The sequence below is a fragment of the Ahaetulla prasina genome, chromosome 6 (assembly GCF_028640845.1).
Source record: "Ahaetulla prasina isolate Xishuangbanna chromosome 6, ASM2864084v1, whole genome shotgun sequence".
Lineage (NCBI taxonomy): Eukaryota > Metazoa > Chordata > Lepidosauria > Squamata > Colubridae > Ahaetulla > Ahaetulla prasina.
In genome coordinates this window covers 97,417,020-97,438,836 of record NC_080544.1, presented here as the reverse complement: position 1 = coordinate 97,438,836, position 21,817 = coordinate 97,417,020, and the positions used below count along the sequence as shown (strand labels likewise).

Genomic DNA, 21,817 nt, shown 5'->3' with positions numbered 1-21,817 from the left:
CTGTTAGTACTTCACTATCTGTTCTGTCTCTCTCCCCAATCTCCCTGGGAGAGTCACGCTTATTTTCATCAAAATAAAAAGGCGCTCATGAAACAATTTGGTTTAACGGTTGCTGAGGCATCTGCTATAATAAATCCATGCCCTACCTGCAGCCGCCAAGGGAAATCTCTTTCGATGGGGTCAACCCCAGAGGAACAGTGGCCTGTCAACTTTGGCAAATGGATGTTACACAATATCCATCCTTTGCTCCATGGAAATTCTTACATGTATCAGTGGATACCTTCTCAGGCTTCATCATGGCCCCCCCACAAAGGGGAGAAGCCTCTAAACATGTAATCAATCATTGTATTCGGACCTTTGCATCGCTGGGATGCCCCAAAGAACTAAAAACAGATAATGGTCCTGCCTACACCAGTGCTGCATTTGCAGACTTCATGGACGGTGGAACATTACTCACAAATTGAATTCCATACAACAGCCAAGGTCAAGCTCTGGTAGAACGCGCCAACCAGACATTAAAACAGCCCTTGACCGATACACCAAACAACAGGGGAAAATGCCCTGGCCTCCCAGCAGTGCAAGATACCTTGAATCGTTGTTTATATGTGTTGAATTTTTAAACTTAACTGGACAACCGCCGCGACCGCTGCAGAGCGACATTTTCCCTCCCCATCTGCAGGTCTACCCAAACCACAGGTATACTACCGCGAATTACCTGACCTGACATGGAAAGGGCCTGCTGATCTCATCACCTGGGGTCGAGGTTACACAGCCATCCAGCTGCCGGACCGAGTGCTTTGGGTTCCAGCCAGACACACCAGACCGTATTTGGTTAAAGACGGTCCCCTTCAGCCATCCCTCAACTAGAAAGAATGCTGTAGTTCCCTGTTGCCTTTCAGCTACTGGACACTGCCTCCCTTCCCCCAGAGCACCCCTCCTTTTCCCCCATGGGTGCGATAGCTCAGACTATTTTTAAAAGTTTTTTTTCTCTCCCTCTCTCCTCGCTGGCTTATCTTAACTACCCCCCCTTGGTTCCTTGCAGTGCCAGGGAAAAGGGTGGGCTACGGGGGAGAACCATTCACCCCCACTCCATTTTTTTTTTCTCTCTTCTTTCTTGTCTGAGAAGGGAGGGACAATTAGGCTCTCTGGAAGCATTGCTTTTGTAACAAGCTATGTAAAAACTATGCAGATATATTTTCTTTTTAACCCTGAAAACAATTTTGATTTTAATTTTTAACCCTACATACAATTTTGCTTTTGCTTTTAATTTTTAATTTTCCTTTTTCTGGAACTTTTTGAGGTTTAAACTGCCTGATTAAACCTAGCTTTGTATTTTTGAAGCTGTTCACATACATCATGAGAGTTGAAAGGGACCCTTGGAGGTCTTCTAGTCCAACCCCCTGCCCAGGCAGGAAACCCTATAGCATTTCAGACAAATGGCTATCTTCTTATCTGTTTTTTGGAAAATGCACTCAGGTTTTCCACATAAACTGACTCACCCAAAAGTTTAAACCCTTATTTGCTGTTTGTATTGTTTCTTTTTCTTTTTTAGCAGCACAATATGTGCCCTGTTTTAGGAACTATTTCAGAGATGAGTTAGAAAGTTACAGGATGTGATAAGTTAGAAGGTTACAGTATGTGAAGAGAGAGTTAAGAGGATGTTTTGATACTAGTGCTGAGAAAGTTTTAGGAAGTTAGAAAAGTATGAGTAAAGTAAGACAGATGGTGATTTTGCTAAGATATAATGTGGTTTGTTTTTGAAAGTTTTTGATAGCATGGTTTTGTTAGTGACCAACTTCCACACATAAATAAAAAGGGTGGGAGTTGGGTCTTTATTGATTGATTGTCTTTTTCTCTGTCTTCCACATAGTACCTTTGTTAAAAAACAAAACTGAGATTTGTATGTTTGTTGTTTCTATTTCAGTTCTACATGCAAGCTATCTATTCCCCCTTGGCCCCCTCCCTAATCCTCCAACAATGCCTTTTTTCACCCAGAAAGGGAGGAGGAGGGGACCCTTTCTCATGTCTTTTAAACATGTAACGATCAAAAGACTTTTTAAGACAGTTTGGTTTTTTCTTGTTTTATGTATTCATGTAAGGATTTGTATTTTGAGATTTCTGTCAGCAGCGAACATCCACATCAACGGTGAGACCTTGAGGCCCTGGTCGACATATCCGTCCCTACCATCAAAAGATTGATGGCAACTGACTCTTTTCTTCCTATAAGAGACATTTATTGCTCCTTTGGCCTTTTCTTTCTCCAAGAAGGTGGATTGTGTGTGGTTTTAAAGGAAGAATGCTGCTTCTATACTGACCATCTGACATTGTACAGGACTCAAAGAAAAAACTAAGGGACTTAACTTTGATATGGTTTACAAGCTATTATAGTTGTAGTTGGTATAATTGCATTAGGATGTATAATTTTACCTTGTATTCTACCTATTTTTGTTAGAACAATTTCTAAAAGTTTATCTTTACTGGCTATTGAAGAACTCGAAGATGATTACACCCAAACTGCACCTAACAATTCCTGCCTGGTTGACGAAAAAGAAATAGACAAGGATAGTATGGCTAATATCTGTGTTTACACCACCATGAAACCGACTGATTGTCTGGTCCTACAAAAAAAATAAAAACAGAGGAGATGTTGCGATATGCCATATGAACCCCTTTATGAAACTGTTTATGAAATTACTTATGTGCAAATATAAGCATGAGCAAGTTTTGAGAAATTGCTTATGTGCAAAAATATCAGCATAGGTAAGTCTGGCTAATTGTTATCATGTAAGCAGAAATCTGTTTGATGCCAAGGTTACAAAGATGTTTGCCAGTAAATGTAACAACACCTATGAGATAGCCACAGAACATTCCTTCTCTGATAAGGTCAACTTCACAGAGCTTCAAAAGAAGTTTGCTCCTACACACAATTATATGAGATTTATTAGTATGTAGTCAGGATGTCTCAAGATGTATTTCTGTTTGCTGTACCACGTAGGCAAAAAGCAGAGAACAAAGAACCACTTCATGGTAAAACTCCTCCCAAGAATCATGATCTTTCTCCCAAAATCATAGGCTTGTGGATGTGCTTGCAGTCACGTGTTCACGTGTTGAATATATGCTAATATGTAACCTCCCCTGCTTACCTTTTGTAACCACCCTACCCCTAATCTTAATAAAAGGGTTGTCTCGGGCTAGCTCGGGGCTTGCTCACCCCGAGGAGAATTGGACTCTGCTTATTCATTTCTCACTCCGTCTGGCGCGGGGATTGCACAGACCCTTTCGTGGCGAGCCCGCTGGCCGCGAGAAAAGCCACACAACAATAAGAAAAAAAGGGGGAAATCATAGTAATACATATCGGTAAATCAGAATAATATCAAAACATCCCAAAATGGTCACAAAAAGGGAAAGTTCAGCCACCGATAAAACCTTAGAAATAGTACTCTTAGTGATCTGAGACTTAAAGAGAATGATTTGAAATAAAACAATTACAACCTCTTTAAGGAATTGAAGCAGGGTGGAAACTATAATATAACTTGGGGTAGGAGGAGACTAATCCATAAGGTGGGGATTATTACAGAGAAGAGTTGTGGTCTTACCCATGCTCTACAGACTTCATGAAGGGTGGAAACTTTCGACAGACCATTTGTTACAGGATCCAATCTGGTCGGCCACCAAGACAAGAGTTTTAGTCTTGCAAGTTTTCAGACTCGTGCTGAAGTTCATCCCCAGGGAACTTCTCCTAGCAGAATGTGTGCTTTGGGCTATTCTACGTGTAGTATTTCAATATCACACATAATAAATACTACACATTTAATTAATATTAAATATTACACATACCATAGCCCAAAGCACACATTCTGCTAGAGTGAAGTTCCCCAAGGATGGGCTCCAGCAAAAGTCTGAAACCTAAACCTCTGGTCTCGGTGACCGACTCAAATTGGATCCTGCAACATTATCCTGGGACATATATATTCTTCATTTGTGAGGCCATTTCTTGGTGATCAGTTTATGTACACTGAGAGCATATGCACCAAGACAAATTCCTTGTGTCTCCAATCACACTTGGCCAATAAAAATTCTATTCTATTCTATTCTATTCTATTCTATTCTTAAAAGTACATTCAGTTCTACCACCTTAGAGCAGGGGTGTCAAACTCACAGCCCACAGGGCAGATATGTCACACACTGGCCATGGCCACGCCCAGTTTAGCAAAGGGGGGGAAAGTCACAATATGTCACATGGTGTTGTGGTCCGCCAGCAGCCTGCAGAGCTGGCAGTGGAGTCAGACAGTGAGGAGGCTGGGGAGGACAATGGGTCAGTCCTCGAGTCAGGGGAAGCCCAGACAAGGGCTCTGCATCAGAGGCAGAGATGTGGCCAGGGCTATCTGGGAGTAATGCATGGACTCCAGAGCCTCCAGAGGCAGACAGCAGAGAGGCAGAGGAACAGGAGGAGCCTGTTCCTAGTGCATGCATGCGAAGAGCTGCCAGAAGGCAAGAGCAGCTAAAGCAAAAAGGACAGCTTAGGAGTAAGGATAGGAGATGATTGGCCCCTCCCATAAAGCTTAAAAGAGCAGCAACGGCTCTTGGGTTCTTTGTAGGAAAGCAACATTGTAGGAAAGCAATGTTGCTGCATTTGTTTCTTGTCAGTCTCTCTTGTTTCTGAACTTCCTGGAGTTTGCCAAGAAAAGCCTTTGGCAGGGTGTCAAAGAAGATAAAAGTTTGTGATAAGGCTGAAGGAGTTTTTCTGAAGGACTTGTTTTGGACTTAATTTGGACTAAGCTGAAAATAAAGTAATTCTCAGCTGTGCTAATAAAATGTTTGTTTAGGACTGATTGTGTCTGGTACTAACTACTTGGGCCTAGGTCACAACACATGACGACACAAAATTTATACCCCTGCTTTAGAGATATAAGGGGATGCTTGGTGAATTAAGACTGGCAGTATTTGCAAATCCCACTTAACTATCTCAGGGTCAATATAATAATTTATTTATTTATTTATTTATTAATTAGATTTCTAGACCGCCCTTCTCCCGAAGGACTCAGGGCGGTGTACAGCCTTATTAAAACACATAGGTACACAATAAATTTAAAATACATTTAAAATGAAATATTTAACCGGCCAATTTAAAACTAAAAACGGTCAGACGACCGATATAAAACCCTAAACTATAAAATCACCATTAAAAACCCATAACTTAAAAAACTAACCCAGTCCAGTAATGTAAACCCAGTAATGTAAATTATAACATAACAATGTTGGTGATAACAACTTGGTATTCTCCTCTGACCCTTCAGCATTTTTGCATGGTGGCAACTGTAAAAAGCCAATGATGACATTCTCAGTGTAACCAGCTGGGTCTGGAATTGCAGCATGTAGGTAGATTCTTAAAGACTTCAAAAGCAGTTAAAAAAATGCATTGATAGAGTAATAGATTTATTTATTTATTTATTTATTTATTTATTTATTTATTTATTTATTTATTTATTTATTTATTTATTTATTTATTTATTTATTATTCAAATTTCTATACCGCCCTATCTCCCGAAGGACTCAGGGCGGTTTACAGCCTTATAAAACATAAAATATAAAATAAATACATGTTAAAACGACATTTAAAAAATGTATTCCATTAGGCCAAATTTAAAACTATAATTAAAAGTACAAAACCCCTTTTAAAATTAATTTTAAAATTAAACCCTAGGCCAGCCCTGCACAAATAAATAGATGTGTCTTAAGCTCGCGGCGGAAGGTTCGAAGGTCTGGAAGCAGACATAATCCTGGGGGGAGCTCGTTCCAGAGGGTGGGGGCCCCCACAGAGAAGGCCCTTCCCCTGGGTGTCGCCAGTCGGCACTGCCTGGCGGACGGCACCCTAAGGAGTCCCTCTCTGTGAGAGTAATAGACTTTTCTCCTTGGTTTTCTTAGCTAATTTAATTCATTGCCTTGATTTTCCTCTCTTATCTATTCCCACACTTACATAGTCCCCCGCCCGCCCCAGAAGCCAGCCTGTGATCAGAATTGTTTTTCAGATCAAGATTCCAACCCATTTAACAAATAACCATGATGCTTTGTTTACGTGGGCTTCATGCCATTCCATAAATTTTTATCTTCCCCTTTTCATAAGCAAGTGCAGTTTATAAGTAAGACTGGATAACTGGAAAAAATTTCAGCCCTTAAGATAAATTGCCAAGTATGGGAGAATATCTTGGTAACAGTGAGCATATAGATTATACAGAGACTTTCAAATGCCTTAGTAATATCTTTAATAGGTCTAGCCGAGATGTGCAAATTAACTCCGATCTACTCTCAGTTGAAGAACTGAAAGTTGAAGGTGGCACAATTTAATTTTGCCTTTCCAGATTGATTTGGAGGTGGTAAGATGTGATTTGGCTTGCTTGGAGTTTCAATTTGGAAACATCTCCAGCCACAGAAGATAATGAGAAAACATAGAATACCTAAAGCTGTTCTTTCTTTCTTTCTCTTTCTCTTTCTTTCTTTCTTTCTTTCTTTCTTTCTTTCTTTTCTTTTCTTTTCTTTCTTTTTTTCCTTCCTTCCCTCCTCTCTTTTTTCTTTTCTTTCTTTCTTTCTTTCTTTCTTTTTCTCTTTCTTTCTTTTTCTCTTTTTCTTTCTCCTTTCCCTTTCTTTCTTTCTTCCTTCCTTCACTTCCTTCCTTCTTTCTTTCCTCTCTCTGTCTCTCTCTCTTTTCTCTTTTTCTTTCTTTTTCGCCTTTCTTTCTCTTTCCCTTCCTTCCTTCCCTTCCTTCCTTCCTTCCTTCCTTCCTTCCTTCCTTCCTTCCTTCCTTCCTTCCTTTCCATCAACAAAGTGAAAATACTGAATCAGAAATTAGGTCCTAGTCCTATAAAGTTTCATCCATATACAATGGCTTTAAGGGTTTTATAGATTTCACCGAAGTAGTTACCCTTTTAAGACAGAAGTCGAAAAGGATGGCACAGCAGGGTTAGAATTGCAATAGTGAAGTTACACTGAACTGGTGCAGGAACTATGCCATTACATTACATTACAACTTAAAATAATTTTCACTTTTTAAAGTACCATTTTCTTTAACTGTACTGTTAGCCTCTGTGGGTAGACTGGCTTGACATAGTTCAACAAAAAGTTTTACCACTTCTAGTAAGGCCACCAAAAATTTATAACTGCCAAATCTTAAACAGTACAACTCCCTGGGTTTCCAAGAACTTATATTGCCTCTGTCAAGTAGCAATCTTAGCTGCCAAGCTCAATAGGCCTACTTTAGACTTGGAACACATATAAACTATCCTTTTTTAGGACTAACAAAGGATGCCCAAGTTCCAGATGTATATTCTGTGGATGTTCTGAACTCCATGTTAAAGATTAGAAAAATTGACCTTTTAATAGAAATATGTCCTCTCAACCATAGTGGAGATAGATGGATGGGTTGATTAGCCAAGCTATGCTGCGGGAAAAGCTCTGAATGGACTGACTACCAGAAACAGACTGTAGCAAAAGTAATCTGAAAGCTGGCCACAGGAGAAGCAAAAAAATACATTCTCACAATTTTTCCATAGATAATTGCAGTTAAGAGCTCAGTTTGGCTCTTATGGCACAGTTTGGCACAGAGAGTGAGCCAGTTATTGGAAGAAGAATGTGAAGAGAAAGATGCGGTTGAAGGCTAATGCATATGATGAATATGCTGGATATCACTATGGATGCAGAACTGGCTAGGACTGGATAATGAGGAGAAGGCCTAGGGATGACATGATAGCAGTCTCTCAATATTTGAGGGGCTGTCACAGAGATGAGGAAGTCTACCTATTTTCCAAAGAACTGAAGGACAGGACAAGAAGTAATGGACGGAAGCCTCTCAAAGAGATTCAACCTAGAAGTAAGGAGAAATTACAAAGATTCAGTGCAACTTCTTGTCTCCAGAAGTTGTGAGTCCTCCATCACTGGAGGTTTTTAAGAAGAGAGTTGTCCAGAATGGTAGCTGGTCTGCTGTCTGACAAATACTCAACCCTAAGTGAAAGATAAGGAGGGAGTAGAATGAGCAGGGAGTGGGGATGTGTGATCTCTTATTATTCTCTCAATCTCCCCCAATGTGAAAACTTTTCTTTGGAGCCCTAGGGCAACTGGCAGAGTTAGGTCTTCAAGCTCTTGCAGAAAGTTAGGAGGGTTGGAGCTGACTTCACCCTAGGGCAGGGTCTCCAACCTTGGCAACTTTAAGACTTGTGGACTTCAACTCCCAGAGTTCCTCAGCCAGCTTTGCTAGCTCAGGAACTCTGGGAGTTGAAGTCCACAAGTCTTAAAGTTGCCAAGGTTGGAGACCCCTGCCCTGGGGGTTAATATGTTCCAAAGGGCAGGTATAATGGCATAGAAGGCTCTTCTCCAGGAACCTACCCACCAAAACAGCAGTCCGTGGACCACTGGTGGTCCATGAGAAAATTTTGGTGCAAAATGATTTGCATTTTTTATATTGCACTAAATCAGGGGTCCTCAAGCTACAGACCCAGGGCCGGATACAATGAACTTTTGGGTTGCTGCGGAGAGACTCCCCCTTCAGGGTCTTTTTATGCAGGTCGGAGGGGAACAGAAATTCCGACTTGGGTCTGCTTCAGCCTCCTGGTATGGGGCTTTGGGCGAAGGATGGAGGGAAGCACCGCTGGTGGCAAAGAGCCAAAGGGCCTTGTTCCAGTGGGACTGCATCATGGCCTGGAACTGGCTGATCATATCATCCCACTGAGCCTCCAGGTGCCAGTACCTGGCCGAATTTACCACACCCACCCAGTCACATGACCACTAGCCATGCCCACCCAGCCGATCATTAGAGGTCCATAGGATTTAAAATTATGAATTTAGTGGTCCCTGAGGTCCAAAACGTTGGGGAATCCTGATCCAGAATACTCTAATGAGGCCCATGGCATGCCTCTTGTGCCAGCATGGTTGGGCAGACCAATCTCATTAGGATGAGATGGTCCTGCTAGCAGACTGGACCCATGCCACGAAGGGCTTTAAAAGTGAATACCAATACTTAAACTGGACCCAGTGTCAGCGTTCCAGAAACCCCCCCCCAACTTTAAGTAAAAACTCTGAAGCAAGCAAACAAACCAGCAGCCGTGCAGCTCACAGAACAGTAGTGTTACATGGGCCATCCTTGAAGCCCCCAAAACTATCTCCTCACAATGCTGGAAACAGTAAAAACATCAATGGCCTAATATAATACGAGAGATTAATATTTTACAAATAGAGAGATCAATGTTTGTACTTACATATTTTGCAAGCGATAATCCCAGAGGGACAGATAAGAACTGAGACTTTCAGTGGATACTATTCTTCTGCAAAGCCCTCTACGTGGACCCATCTGTGAAACCACTGATTCAAAATATAAGGATCATGTAATTCTAGTATCTGAGTAGATTGTCAATACCATATTGAACACAATATAAAGTGTTGCATTGATGTTTAAAGCAGGGCTACATATCCGCCCTGAAAGATTCCAGACAACTATTGACTGACAAAGGTCACTGTTGTCATCTAATTGTTTTCTGTTCAGATAAAGGTAAAGGTAAAGGTTCCCCTTGCACATATGTGCTAGTTGTTCCCGACTCTAGGGGGCAATGCTCATCTCCGTTTCAAAGCCAAAGAGACAGCGCTGTCCGAAGATGTCTCCATGGTCATGTGGCCGGCATGTGTTCCCCCTCACTCTCTGAGTCACTTTTGGGCATGGGGCCAGGTTCGGGGGCTGGAGTCACAACAGCATGATTAAATGCCAAAGGCGCACAGAATGCTGTTACCTTCCTACCAAATGTGGTTTCTATTTTTCCTACTTGCATTTTTTATGTGCTTTCGAACTGCTAGGTTGGCAGAAGCTGGGACAAGTAATGGGAGCTCACTAGGGATTCGAACCACTGAACTGCCTACCTTTCGATCAAGCTCAGCGTCTTAGCCTGCTGTTCAGATATGGTGACTCTATTTTAAAAAACTAAAAGTCTTAGACCTAACTATTTGAAGGAATGCCTCCCTTGTTATAAATCTTGTTCTTCATGTCTGCAGGAGGGCCCCTTTGAAGCTGCCCATACCTCAGCCCCATCCTTTAGGATTTCTACATTTTTCATAAGCTGTTACATGTATTTTTGCATTTGGTGTCAGCTTGTAAGTGACCTGTTGAGATAGCAACCAGGGCTGCTGAGATGATTGTGTAAATATGAAGCAGGTTTCTCTGCCTGTTAATACCATCTATCCCATTACAGGAGTCTAACACCTGCAGTATCTCATCTCTCTTTGAGAAATAAAGTTGGGTATCATATGTCTTCTGATGACATTCAGTCCTGGTCTAACCAGTGAGGCTGACAATCTATTCTCACAAAGGGAGTCAGTTCTTCCATTTGAAAAAAAAAGAAGTCACACATGTTACTCTCCTTAGGTTTCAAGGAATATTTGCAGCAAATAAAAGTCAACTTTGTGATTTGTAGGTATTCCTTTCTGAGCCGGCTGTTCCTTAATGCATAATGAGATTATCCTTCCTCTCGCCTGCCTCCACTCTTTTGCTGGTTTCCACGATTCATGGAATGGTTGACCCAAACTTGTGTTGAGAGGGACACTGCTGGATAAAGAACCGAACAGAATAACAGTTGGAAGGGATCTTGGAGGTCTTCTAGTCCAACATTGCCTTATACACTGTAAGCCGCCCTGAGTCTTCGGAGAAGGGCGGGATATAAATGTAAAAAAAAAAAAAAACATTCTCAAGCAGGAGACCATATTACATTTCAGACAAGTAGCTGTCCAGTCTCTTCTTAAAAGGCTTCAATGATGAAGCACTCACAGCTTCTGAAGGCAAGCCATTCCATTGATTAATTGTCCTAACTGTCAGGAAATTTCTCCTTAGTTCTAAGGTTGCTTCTGTCTTTGATTAATTTCCATCCATTCTTCTTGACTTGCCTTCTGGTGCTTTGGAAAATAAGTTGACCCCCACTCAAATATGTGGCAGCCCCTCAAATATTGGAATATTGGAATGATATTGGAATAATATAACATCAAGATGATTAGGGGATTGGAGGTAAAATGTATGAAGAATTGTTGCAGGAACTGAGAATGTCTAGTTCAATGAAAAGAAGGACTAGGGGAGACATGATAGCAGTGTTCCAATACCTCAGGGGTTGCCACAAAGAAGAGGGAGTCAAGCTATTCTCCAAAGCACCTGAAGGCAGGACAAGAAGCAATGGATGGAAACTAATCAAGGAGAGAAGCAACTTAGAACTAAGGAGAAATTTCCTGATAGTTAAAACAATTAATCAGTGGAACAACTTGCCTCCAGAAGTTGTGAATGCTCCAGCACTGGAAGCTTTTTAAAAGATGTTGGATAACCATTTATCTGAAGTGGGGTAGGAGTTCCTGCCTAAGCAGAAGGTTGGACTAGAAGACCTCCAAGGTCCCTCCAACTCTGTTTTTCTATTCTATTGGATATGCTCAGCTCCTTACAATTTGTAAGATTTGATATGTTAACTCTGGTCCATAACTGCATATTGAATGTGGAATGATGAGAAATCAAAAAGCAGAAAGAGCAATATTTTTGGTGTAGGATAGGCCCAGGACTAGACTAGACATCAACTGGCATGCAACTGATGGGACTAGGATGCAATTGGTGAGAACAAGACAAAAATGAAATGTTGCCTATTATAAATCTTTACTTAATTAAAAATAAATTGAATTAATCGAGTTACACAATTATTTCCAAATACTTAATCTTCCCTCCTCTGTCTCATCATAAGTTACAATTTGACAGTAACTTTAGGCTGCAACCATATTTCTGGGACTTTGAAACTGAGAGTAAGCAAACTGCTAATAGAAAAAGTTATAGAAACACATCAAACAGAAAAATGCAGATACTTAGGCTAAGCTTCTAATTCAAAGTTTGTCCATGTGGATTTTGGAAATGGATATCACAATGTAGCATCATGACTAATTTTTCTTTATTTTTAGAAAAAAAAGCTTCTTTTCCCCTTTTGTTTGAATTAGCCAGGATCACAGGATAACCCACCTGAATTCTTTGGGATATGGTATATGTTACCCTAGTGTTTTTCTCTATATTCAATGGCCAAACAGACAATGGAGAGATTATTATTGTTCCTGCTTTTGGAACAATAATAAAATAAAAGAACCCTTTTAATAATAAAATAAAATAAAAATAAAAATAATAAAATAAAATAAAAGAACCCTTTTCCAACAGTAACCACTACATGATAGACTTTTGTCTCAATATACGCCCTCATATAAATCGTCATAAGTATAGTACTCCTAATTACAGTTTCAAAAAAGCCAACTATGACCTTATAAACAACGACCTCTCATCTCTTGACTGGCAAAATCTATTCTCAACCTGTATCACTGCCGAAGACCACTATAGAGTTTTTCTACTTGAAATCAATAGAATCGTCGAACTATACGTACCACAAATCACCACCAAAATTTTTTAAAAAAAAAAATGACCCATATCAATAAAAAAACTTCAATCCCCCAAAAAAATCCCTCTGGAGAAAAAGCAAAAAGGGCCACGTAACAAACTTCAAAAATCGCTACAGAAATATTTGCAACCAAATAAAAACTGAATGCACCATTTTTCACACAAAGCAAGAAGAAGACCTTCTGCGTACAAATTCCAATCGTGCTGTTTATAATTTTGTGAACAATAAACTTAAAGAATCAAGATCCATCCCACCACTAAAAGAATCTAACGGCAAAGAATGTAATGATGAAACAGTTAAAGCAAACATCTTTAACACATTCTTTGGCTCAGTCTTCATTAATAGTGATGGCACATATCCAACATTCCACAATCGTAACAACAATGATTACAACGACTGAACACATATAGACTTCACTGAAGATAATGTTGAAAAAGCTCTTCGCACCTGAAACCATCTTTATCTATTGGGCCTGATGGACAATGTGCATACTTCTTTAAAAAACTTTCAATTAATATAGCAGAACCTGTAAGCATAATCTTTGATAAAGCTTTCATGACTGGTTCCCTTCTCAAACTTTGGTCTCTAGCCACAGTCATCCCTATCTTCAAAAAAGGAGATCCCAGCCTAGTTGAAAACTACAGACCAATCTCTCTATGCTGCGTCACCCGCAAAGTAATGGAATCTATCATCAACCAATCCATTACCCTCCACCTTGAAGCAAACAACCTACTCTCTAATAAACAATTTGGTTTCAGAAAAAAAAATTATCATGTAACTTACAACTTCTCCACTGCAAAAACATATGGACTATTAATCTTGATCAAGGCAAAGCAATAGATGCAATCTACATAGACTTCTGCAAAGCTTTTGACTCAGTATTACACGATAAACTTCTCCTAAAACTAAAATCCTACGGCATCTCAGGACCCCTCCACAATTGGATAACTGCTTTCCTATCAAACAGACAACAAGTGGTCAAAATTGGCAATGCTCTATCAAATCCTGTTCCTGTCAAAAGTGGCGTTCCACAAGGCAGTGTTCTTGGACCAACACTCTTCATACTATACATAAATGATCTCTGTGACCATATCTCAAGTTATTGTGTTCTCTTTGCTGACAATGTCAAACTATTTAACACCACCAACAATACTACTACCCTTCAAAAAGACCTTGACATTGTATCCGATTGGTCTAAAACTGGGCAACTCCAAATCTCAACCAGCAAATGCTCAGTCTTACATATTGGAAAAAAGAACCCAAACACTAAGTACAAGCTTGATGGACATTACCTTACAGATGACCCCCACCCTGTAAAAGACCTTGGAGTTTTCATATCGAATGATCTAAGTGCCAAAGCCCATTGCAACTACATAGCAAAAAAGACTCTAAGAGTTGTAAACCTAATTTTGTGTAGCTTCTTTTCCAAAAACACCACACTACTAACCAGAGCATACAAAACATTTGCAGGACCCGTTCTTGAATACAGCTTGCCTATCTGGAACCCATACCACATCTCTGACATTAATACAATGGAACGAGTCCAGAAATATTTTACAAGAAGAGTTCTCCGCTCCTCTGTAAACAACAAAATACCTTATACCTCCAGACTTGAAATCCTGGCATTAGAAAACTTAGAACTCCACCGACTCCGACATGACCTGTGTTTAACACACAGAATCTTCTATTGCAATGTTCTTCTTGTTAAAGACTACTTCAGCTTCAATCGCAATAATACTAGAGCAAACAATAGATTCAAACTTAATGTTAACCGCTTTAACCTTGATTGCAGAAAATATGACTTTTGTAACAGAGTTGTTAACGCTTGGAACACACTACCTGACTCTGTGGTCTCTTCTCAAACTCCCAAAAGTTTTAACCAAAAACTGTCTACCATTGACCTCACCCCATTCCTACGAGGACTATAAGGGGCGTGCATAAGTGCACAAAGTGCCTACCGTTCCTGTCCTATTGTTTTCTTTCATTATATGTGCTTGTATATAATGTTGTGACAAAAAATAAATAAAATAAATAAATAAACCTTCTCATTTCCCAATCCTTTAAAAAATGGGGTAGAAATTATTAAAGTCAAGAAATCCTTCCAATAAACCTTAATATGACTGTGCCCAGAAGAAGAAAAAGTCATGCTAAATATCCCAGTGTAGATATTTAAAGATTGGTGTATATCAATCAATGTATTAGGATTCGCCTCCCATATGATTTTCCCCCCCATCAGGGTCTATTCAAAAGAATGTGTATTTGAATCCAATTCTTTTATGTTATCCAACCGTTTTTAATTAGCACTTAACTGTTGATGCCTACATGAAACACTGTATTAACAAAGGCTACAGAATTCATTTAATCTGAGGTCTACCTAGAGACCTGTTCATTAACTTGACTGTTATCCTGCAATTGAAATGAAAGACTGAAGAACTGCGGTCATGCAATCATATGCATTTTATTTTATTTTTTCCTGATATAAATCAATCAACTTAAGTTGCAGACTCTACACAACTGTCCAGTGATCCTGGGAAGAACCGTGGCTTCAGGTCTATTGCTCACAGAGTACTTTATAATCACATTCTACAGTTGCTGTTATCACTGTTTTTATTATGATAATTATGCTAATTGTTTTACAATTGCAGATCTGAAGCAGCAAGATTTCAATTTGTTTGAACAAACTCTTATAATGTAATATTAACTAACCCATTCACCAGCTTTCATGCATTTTACATTTTGGCTAACACATTTCAGAGTTTTGCATACCTCTTGCCTTTTAAGCAGGGAAACTCATAATTCAGCCAATTATACAGTAGAATATTTGTCTACCATTATGGCCACCATCTTAATCCTTTTTTTGAAATCACATTCTGTTTCTTTTCATCGCTATTAACATTCAGATAACTTATTCAGTAACATTGTTGGTCCTCTCTGAACTCAGCTTGTTTAGCATGAATTAACATTTGCCTAATTGTTTGTGTTTGTTCATTAAAAGGCCTACCATAATTCTCCCAAAATCAATTTCCCAATTACCGACATTAACTTTTGTTTATATTTATTTGAATATTTAAAAAGACCAAAGTAAATGCAACTTCTGGGAGAAAAAAAGTAAATGATAGGAAATCCAAAGGTCAGAATTGAAGAGTTACGCCACAATCATAAAGGAGAATATCTTACTTATGAAGATCAAGGCAGTCACAGTGGCACACACAGAAAGATGCCAATTGCAAAATCTGCTTTAAGCAAACAGTTTTTCCCCACCGTAAATTATTTAGTGTGAATCTGACTTAATAGTTATCGGGAACATTTTTAAGGGAATGAACTAAATGTTAATTTCCTCAAAGGGATTGAAACATTCCTTCTTTTTTAATAAGGGGGATCATTAACATTTAAAAGAGAGGAGGGGGGAGAATTAAAAGTTTAGAATTTGAAGGTAGCAACACTGCATGAAAGGAAAGGTGACATAGCAGAAACCAAAAAACTTCTGCACTACAGCATGTTGGAGATGTTTGATAGGAGCATCAAGCAAACCATCAACCCAATATGACACAGTTCAAAAAGGGTGATGTCCAGTGGGCGTTCCTCAGAAAAGGAGTTCCTCAGAGATTGTTAGGTCAAACCAATAAGACCAGGGATGGGATTCAAATAATTTAACAACCGGTTCTCTGAATTAATGACCGGCTGGGTGGGCATGGCCATGGCAGGCATGGCCAGGGGGTGTGACAGGCAGAACTTGGCCTCCTGCACCCCTCTGGGAGCAAAAATGGGCCACGGGGGGATGCATTTCCTCCTGCCCCACTTTGGGCCTAGGAGGCCTCCCTGAAGCCTCCTAGGAGCAAAAACGGGGTATGGGGGGATGCGGTGCTTCCCTGCGCCCCATTTTGGGCCTAGGAGATCTCCCTGTACTTACTGGGAGCCAAAATGGGCCGCGTGAGGACTCCTGGAAGGGGCGGGGTGGAAAGGGGCTGGGCCAGCCAGCAATTTAACTACCAATGCCCCTGAAACGGCCCAAAATGGCTGAATCCCACCACTGAATAAGAGTCTTTTTATTCATTTAAATTGAGGAATATTTTCTACAAACCTGAATCCAAAGATACTGTATGTCCTTCTCATTTTACCATCCTGGAATGCAAGACAGAATTCTCTGAAAGAATTTTAAGACCTTTTTTTTTTTTTTTTTGACAAAAACGGGGAGTGACTTTTAACCATTTCCAATTGTAGTTCTATGCTACATTTCCTGTGCCCACAAGGAATTTTTTCTGGAATATGAGAGGCTGCACTGGAGCTTCATTGGAAGTGTTCAAATGCTAAGAAGTGCTGGGGTAGATGGTAGTTTTAAATTGAAGAACCCTTCCAGATAAGTGTGCCAAGCATTGCAAACTAAGTAATAAAAAAAATGGACTAACTTTTAGCTGGAATCAGAAAATACGTTGGAATAGACTCAATTTCATTTGGCTCAGTGCATCAAAAAACTATTCACAAGTTACGTAATGCTCCCCTTAAGCCAAATATAAATGTATTGTCTGGTCTTGAAATATTATCTGAAGATAGGAATTTATGAATTCACGTTTAGTCCAGTCTTGACTTAAAGTAGTTCTTTCCTGTTCTTTCCCTCAATCACTAGCTATTAAGAGTAAAGTGATGCAGTGAGATTTTTTTTTTTAAATTTATATCCCGCCCTTCTCCGAAGACTCAGGGCGGCTTACACTATGTTAAGCAATAGTCTTCATCCATTTGTATATTATATACAAAGTCAACTTTTATTGCCCTCAACAATCTGGGTCCTCATTTTACCTACCTTATAAAGGATGGAAGGCTGAGTCAACCTTGGGCCTGGTGGGACTTGAACTTGCAGTAATTGCAAGCAGCTGTGTTAATAACAGACTGACTTAGTCTGTTGAGCCACCAGAGGATTGAAAGGAAGTGGAGAACTAAATATGGAGATAAGAAGTTTAAATTTGATCCTTGTAAACCAGAATGTGGCTGGGTCGTATCACAATGTTGGTCACACTGAAAACTGATGTTCAGTCTGGTGACCCTTTTGAACTCACAAACTTTATTATAGGTAGCGATATTGTGTAATCTGAATTGTTTTTTAGAAGCTACTTTTTTTTTGCAAGTACTATAAAAGGGAGATTCTAATCAGGATCTCAATGAGAGTATACTCTAACTTTGAGCCTACCATACTGGATACAATGAATAGGTGGCATGGCAGCCAGCAATAAGAAGACTCAAATTTAAATGAGTAAATAAATCACCATGAATACACAACTCAAAGCTCCAACCATTACTTCTGGTTCCACCTACTGTTCACTGTCCTTTTTTCCATCGTATTGGCCCAATGGCTCAGCTGTCTATAATCAGTGGAACTTGTCTCCAGAAGATTTGGGTGCTCCAACACTGGAGGTTTTTAAGAAGAGATTGGATAACCATTTGTCTGAAATGATATAGAGTCTCCTGCGTGAATAAGGGGTTGGACTAGAACACGGGTCTCCAACCTTGGCAACATTAAGCCTGGCGGACTTCAACTCCCAGAAGTTGAAGTCCACCAGGCTTAAAGTTGCCAAGGTTGGAGACCCCTGGACTAGAAGACTTCCATCTCTGTTATTCTGTTATTAATTCTGTGTAACATAGTATCTTGTGTTTATGGAGATTCTCAGTCATGCAGGTCATGGTTGTCCCAAAGGTGCTTTATCAAGTGGCAACTGGACTTTCTGGTTTTTCTTTCAACACATTTCACTTCTCACCCAAGAAGCTTCTTCAGAGCTGAAGAAACTTCTTGGATTGGATGAGGAGCAAAACATCTTCAAAGAAAAACCAGAAAGTCCAGTTGTCTCTTGAAAAAGCACTTTCGTGACACAGTATCCTACGTTTGCAGTTCGAAATTTAAAAAAAAAAAGAGATTTATTCTGTAGAAGACGGTAATGATAAACTTAGACAAGATAATAAAGCTAAGAATATTTCTGTAACAATGCTTGGAACAATTAAATGAAAGGTTTTCAGAGTGATTAATGAGCAGCTATGAAAATTAGACTTTGAGAAACAGTGAACTGTAAAAAGGACCAATCTTTGCTCTTGGTCAAATAAAGACAAAACATTCCCTTGAAATGGTGACCAGCAAGCAGAAACATCTACGGGTGCATATGGTGGTAGTCACTAGAGAAACAAATGGCAAACTTGAAGGAGACTTATTTATAAAATGTATAAGGTAAAGGTTCTCCTCGCACATATGTGCTAGTCGTTCCCGACTCTAGGGGGCGGTGCTCATCTCCGTTTCAAAGCCGAAGAGCCAGCACTGTCCAAAGATATCTCCATAGTCATGTGGCTGGCATGACTAAACGCCAAAGGCGCACGGAACGCTATTACCTTCCCACCAAAGGTGGTCCCTATTTTTTCTACTTGCATTTTTTACGTGCTTTCGAACTGCTAGGTTGGCAGAAGCTGGGACAAGTAACGGGAGCTCACCCCGTTATGCGGCACTAGGGATTCAAACTGCTGAACTGCCTACCTTTCGATCGACAAGCTCAGTGTCTTAGCCTCTGAGCCACCACGTCCCTTTTATAAAATGTATAGGCTAGTTCAATTATAAGAAATTCTAAGAGCCCTACAGCCAATGTAGAACAATACAATAAATTATAGTTGTCTGATTTCAGGCAATACTAGACAATGATCATCCTTTGAGATAAAAGTAGTGCAGTCTGATGCGGCCAAAATGAACATTAAATTTTAGGCAGACCATATTATTTTACCCCAATGCTGGATGGTCTTGTGGTCATTTAAGAAGAGTGTATCATAGACAGTAAAATAAATGCAGAGGCAAACAAATAGCAGCAATAAGTCAATATTTACTCATGTAAACATAAACAGGATGAACACAGGTGGGTAAAAAAGCAGTGGGAGGGGGAGCAACTTCCAACTTCCTGCCAGTTTCCCCATTGACTTGACTTACAAAACATTGGCAGGGAGCATCAGAAATCACTACCATGTGACTGCAGGGATGCTGCAGCTGTCACAACTTTGCAAATTAAAGTGGTCCAAAGATATTTGAAATTTCAGTTCTACAGAAGTAATGGCTCCTTGATAATTTTTTTGGGGGGTGCATTTTTTAAGTTCGGATATTTGAGATGCTTTGATTCAAAAATTGTTGTGCTGTGATGTGCTCTGATCTGGGTTAATTGAAGGGTACCAACAAACAATGCTTGAATACAGTTCATCTGTCTGGAACCCACACTGCATATCAGACGTTAATACAAGTGAACGAGTCCAGAGATATTTCACAAGAAGAGTCCTCCATTCCTCTGCTCGTAACAAAATACCTTATGCCACCAGATTCAAAATTTTGGGCTTAGACAACTTAGATCTTCGCCATCTTCGCCCTGACCAAAGCATAGTACATAAAATCATCTGCTACAATGTCCTACCAGCCAATGAATACTTCAGCTTCAACCAAAAAAATACAAGAGCACACAATAGATACAAACTCATAGTAAACCGATCCAAACTAGACTGCAGAAAATACAACTTCAGTGACAGAGTGGTCAATGCCTGGAATGCACTACCTGACTCTGTAGTTTCTTCCCCAAAACTTTAACCTTAGACTGTCTACTGTAGACCTCACCCCATTCCTAAGAGGTCTGTAAGGGGCAGGCATAAGTGCACCAGCGTGACTACCGTCCCTGTCCTAATGTTTTCTTTTATTCGTATCCTTTACATGTATTTATTATTATGTTTACATTTGCATCTGTCATAAAATACATGCTTGACGAAATAAATAAATAAAAAATAAAATAAATAGACAGAAGTAATATGTAGACAAAACAGTACAATAAAACCTAACTGGTTGCCTTAAAAGAACAGTGATGATGATAGTCATCTCAAGATTCAATAGCTCTAAAAAAAAAATGAGAATTTAAGTTTTTATGAATCCTAGAAGAAATCATCTTTGTATTATTAGAGAAATGAAGAATTTCACAGAAATACCTGATATGAGGCCTCCTCTTTCGTTCTCACCATAGGTGGGAAGCTTTAGCCATCTTACACCGTTCACTCAGATTGGACAGAAGAATCTGTCTGAGATAAATGGACGGGCATTGTTAGATAGGACCAAAGAGTAACATGAAAAAGACAATATTTTTTTACCAATAATAGTATGATATCAAAAATGAATAACCTGAAATACTCTCTCTCTCTCTCTCTCTCTCTCTCCCTCCCTCCCTCCCTCTCCCTCCCTCTCCCTTTCCCTCTCCCTCCCTCCCTCCCTTCCTGGAAACATTTTTAAAAATTGCAAGACAGATTTCAATGAATTATAATTCTGTTAGCTCAGCCCGGAGTTTCATCTACAGTTGAAAAAAAAGAAGAAACACACTAGAGACCTTAGTTACTTTATCTTCTCTTGTATTATAATTTTAAGCATTTACTTCTCTTTTGTTTGATGGAAATGGTAATAAGAAAGAGGTAGCCTGGAAGAAAATGGTGATTGTAACTGTCCAACTTCCTGCCAGTTTTCCCATTGACTTGACTTACAAAACATTGGCAGGGAGCATCAGAAATCACTACCATGTGACTGCAGGGATGCTGCAGCTGTCACAACTTTGCAAATTAAAGTGGTCCAAAGATATTTGAAATTTCAGTTCTACAGAAGTAATGGCTCCTTGATAATTTTTTTGGGGGGTGCATTTTTTAAGTTCGGATATTTGAGATGCTTTGATTCAAAAATTGTTGTGCTGTGATGTGCTCTGATCTGGGTTAATTGAAGGGTACCAACAAACAATGCTTGAATACAGTTCATCTGTCTGGAACCCACACTGCATATCAGACGTTAATACAAGTGAACGAGTCCAGAGATATTTCACAAGAAGAGTCCTCCATTCCTCTGCTCGAACAAAATACCTTATGCCACCAGATTCAAAATTTTGGGCTTAGACAACTTAGATCTTCGCCATCTCTCGCCTGACCAAAGCATAGTACATAAAATCATCTGCTACAATGTCCTACCAGCCAATGAATACTTCAGCTTCAACCAAAAAAATACAAGAGCACACAATAGATACAAACTCATAGTAAACCGATCCAAACTAGACTGCAGAAAATACAACTTCAGTGACAGAGTGGTCAATGCCTGGAATGCACTACCTGACTCTGTAGTTTCTTCCCCAAAACTTTAACCTTAGACTGTCTACTGTAGACCTCACCCCATTCCTAAGAGGTCTGTAAGGAGCAGGCATAAGTGCACCAGCGTGACTACCGTCCCTGTCCTAATGTTTTCTTTTATTCGTATCCTTTACATGTATTTATTATTATGTTTACATTTGCATCTGTCATAAAATACATGCTTGACGAAATAAATAAATAAAAAATAAAATAAATAGACAGAAGTAATA

At 39.6% G+C, this 21,817-nt stretch overlaps 1 protein-coding gene across 5 annotated transcripts in view; it reads right to left on the bottom strand.

Annotated features, from left to right (window-relative positions):
• NAALADL2 (N-acetylated alpha-linked acidic dipeptidase like 2) overlaps positions 1-20,511 on the bottom strand; it is an 828,713-nt gene extending 808,202 nt beyond the window's left edge. For all 5 annotated transcript variants that reach the window (XM_058187422.1, XM_058187420.1, XM_058187421.1 and 2 more), the window contains exon 1: positions 20,418-20,511. The gene's annotated coding sequence lies outside the window, so the exon portion shown is untranslated. The remainder of the gene's footprint in view (positions 1-20,417) is intronic.
• Between the last annotated feature and the right edge of the window lie 1,306 nt (positions 20,512-21,817).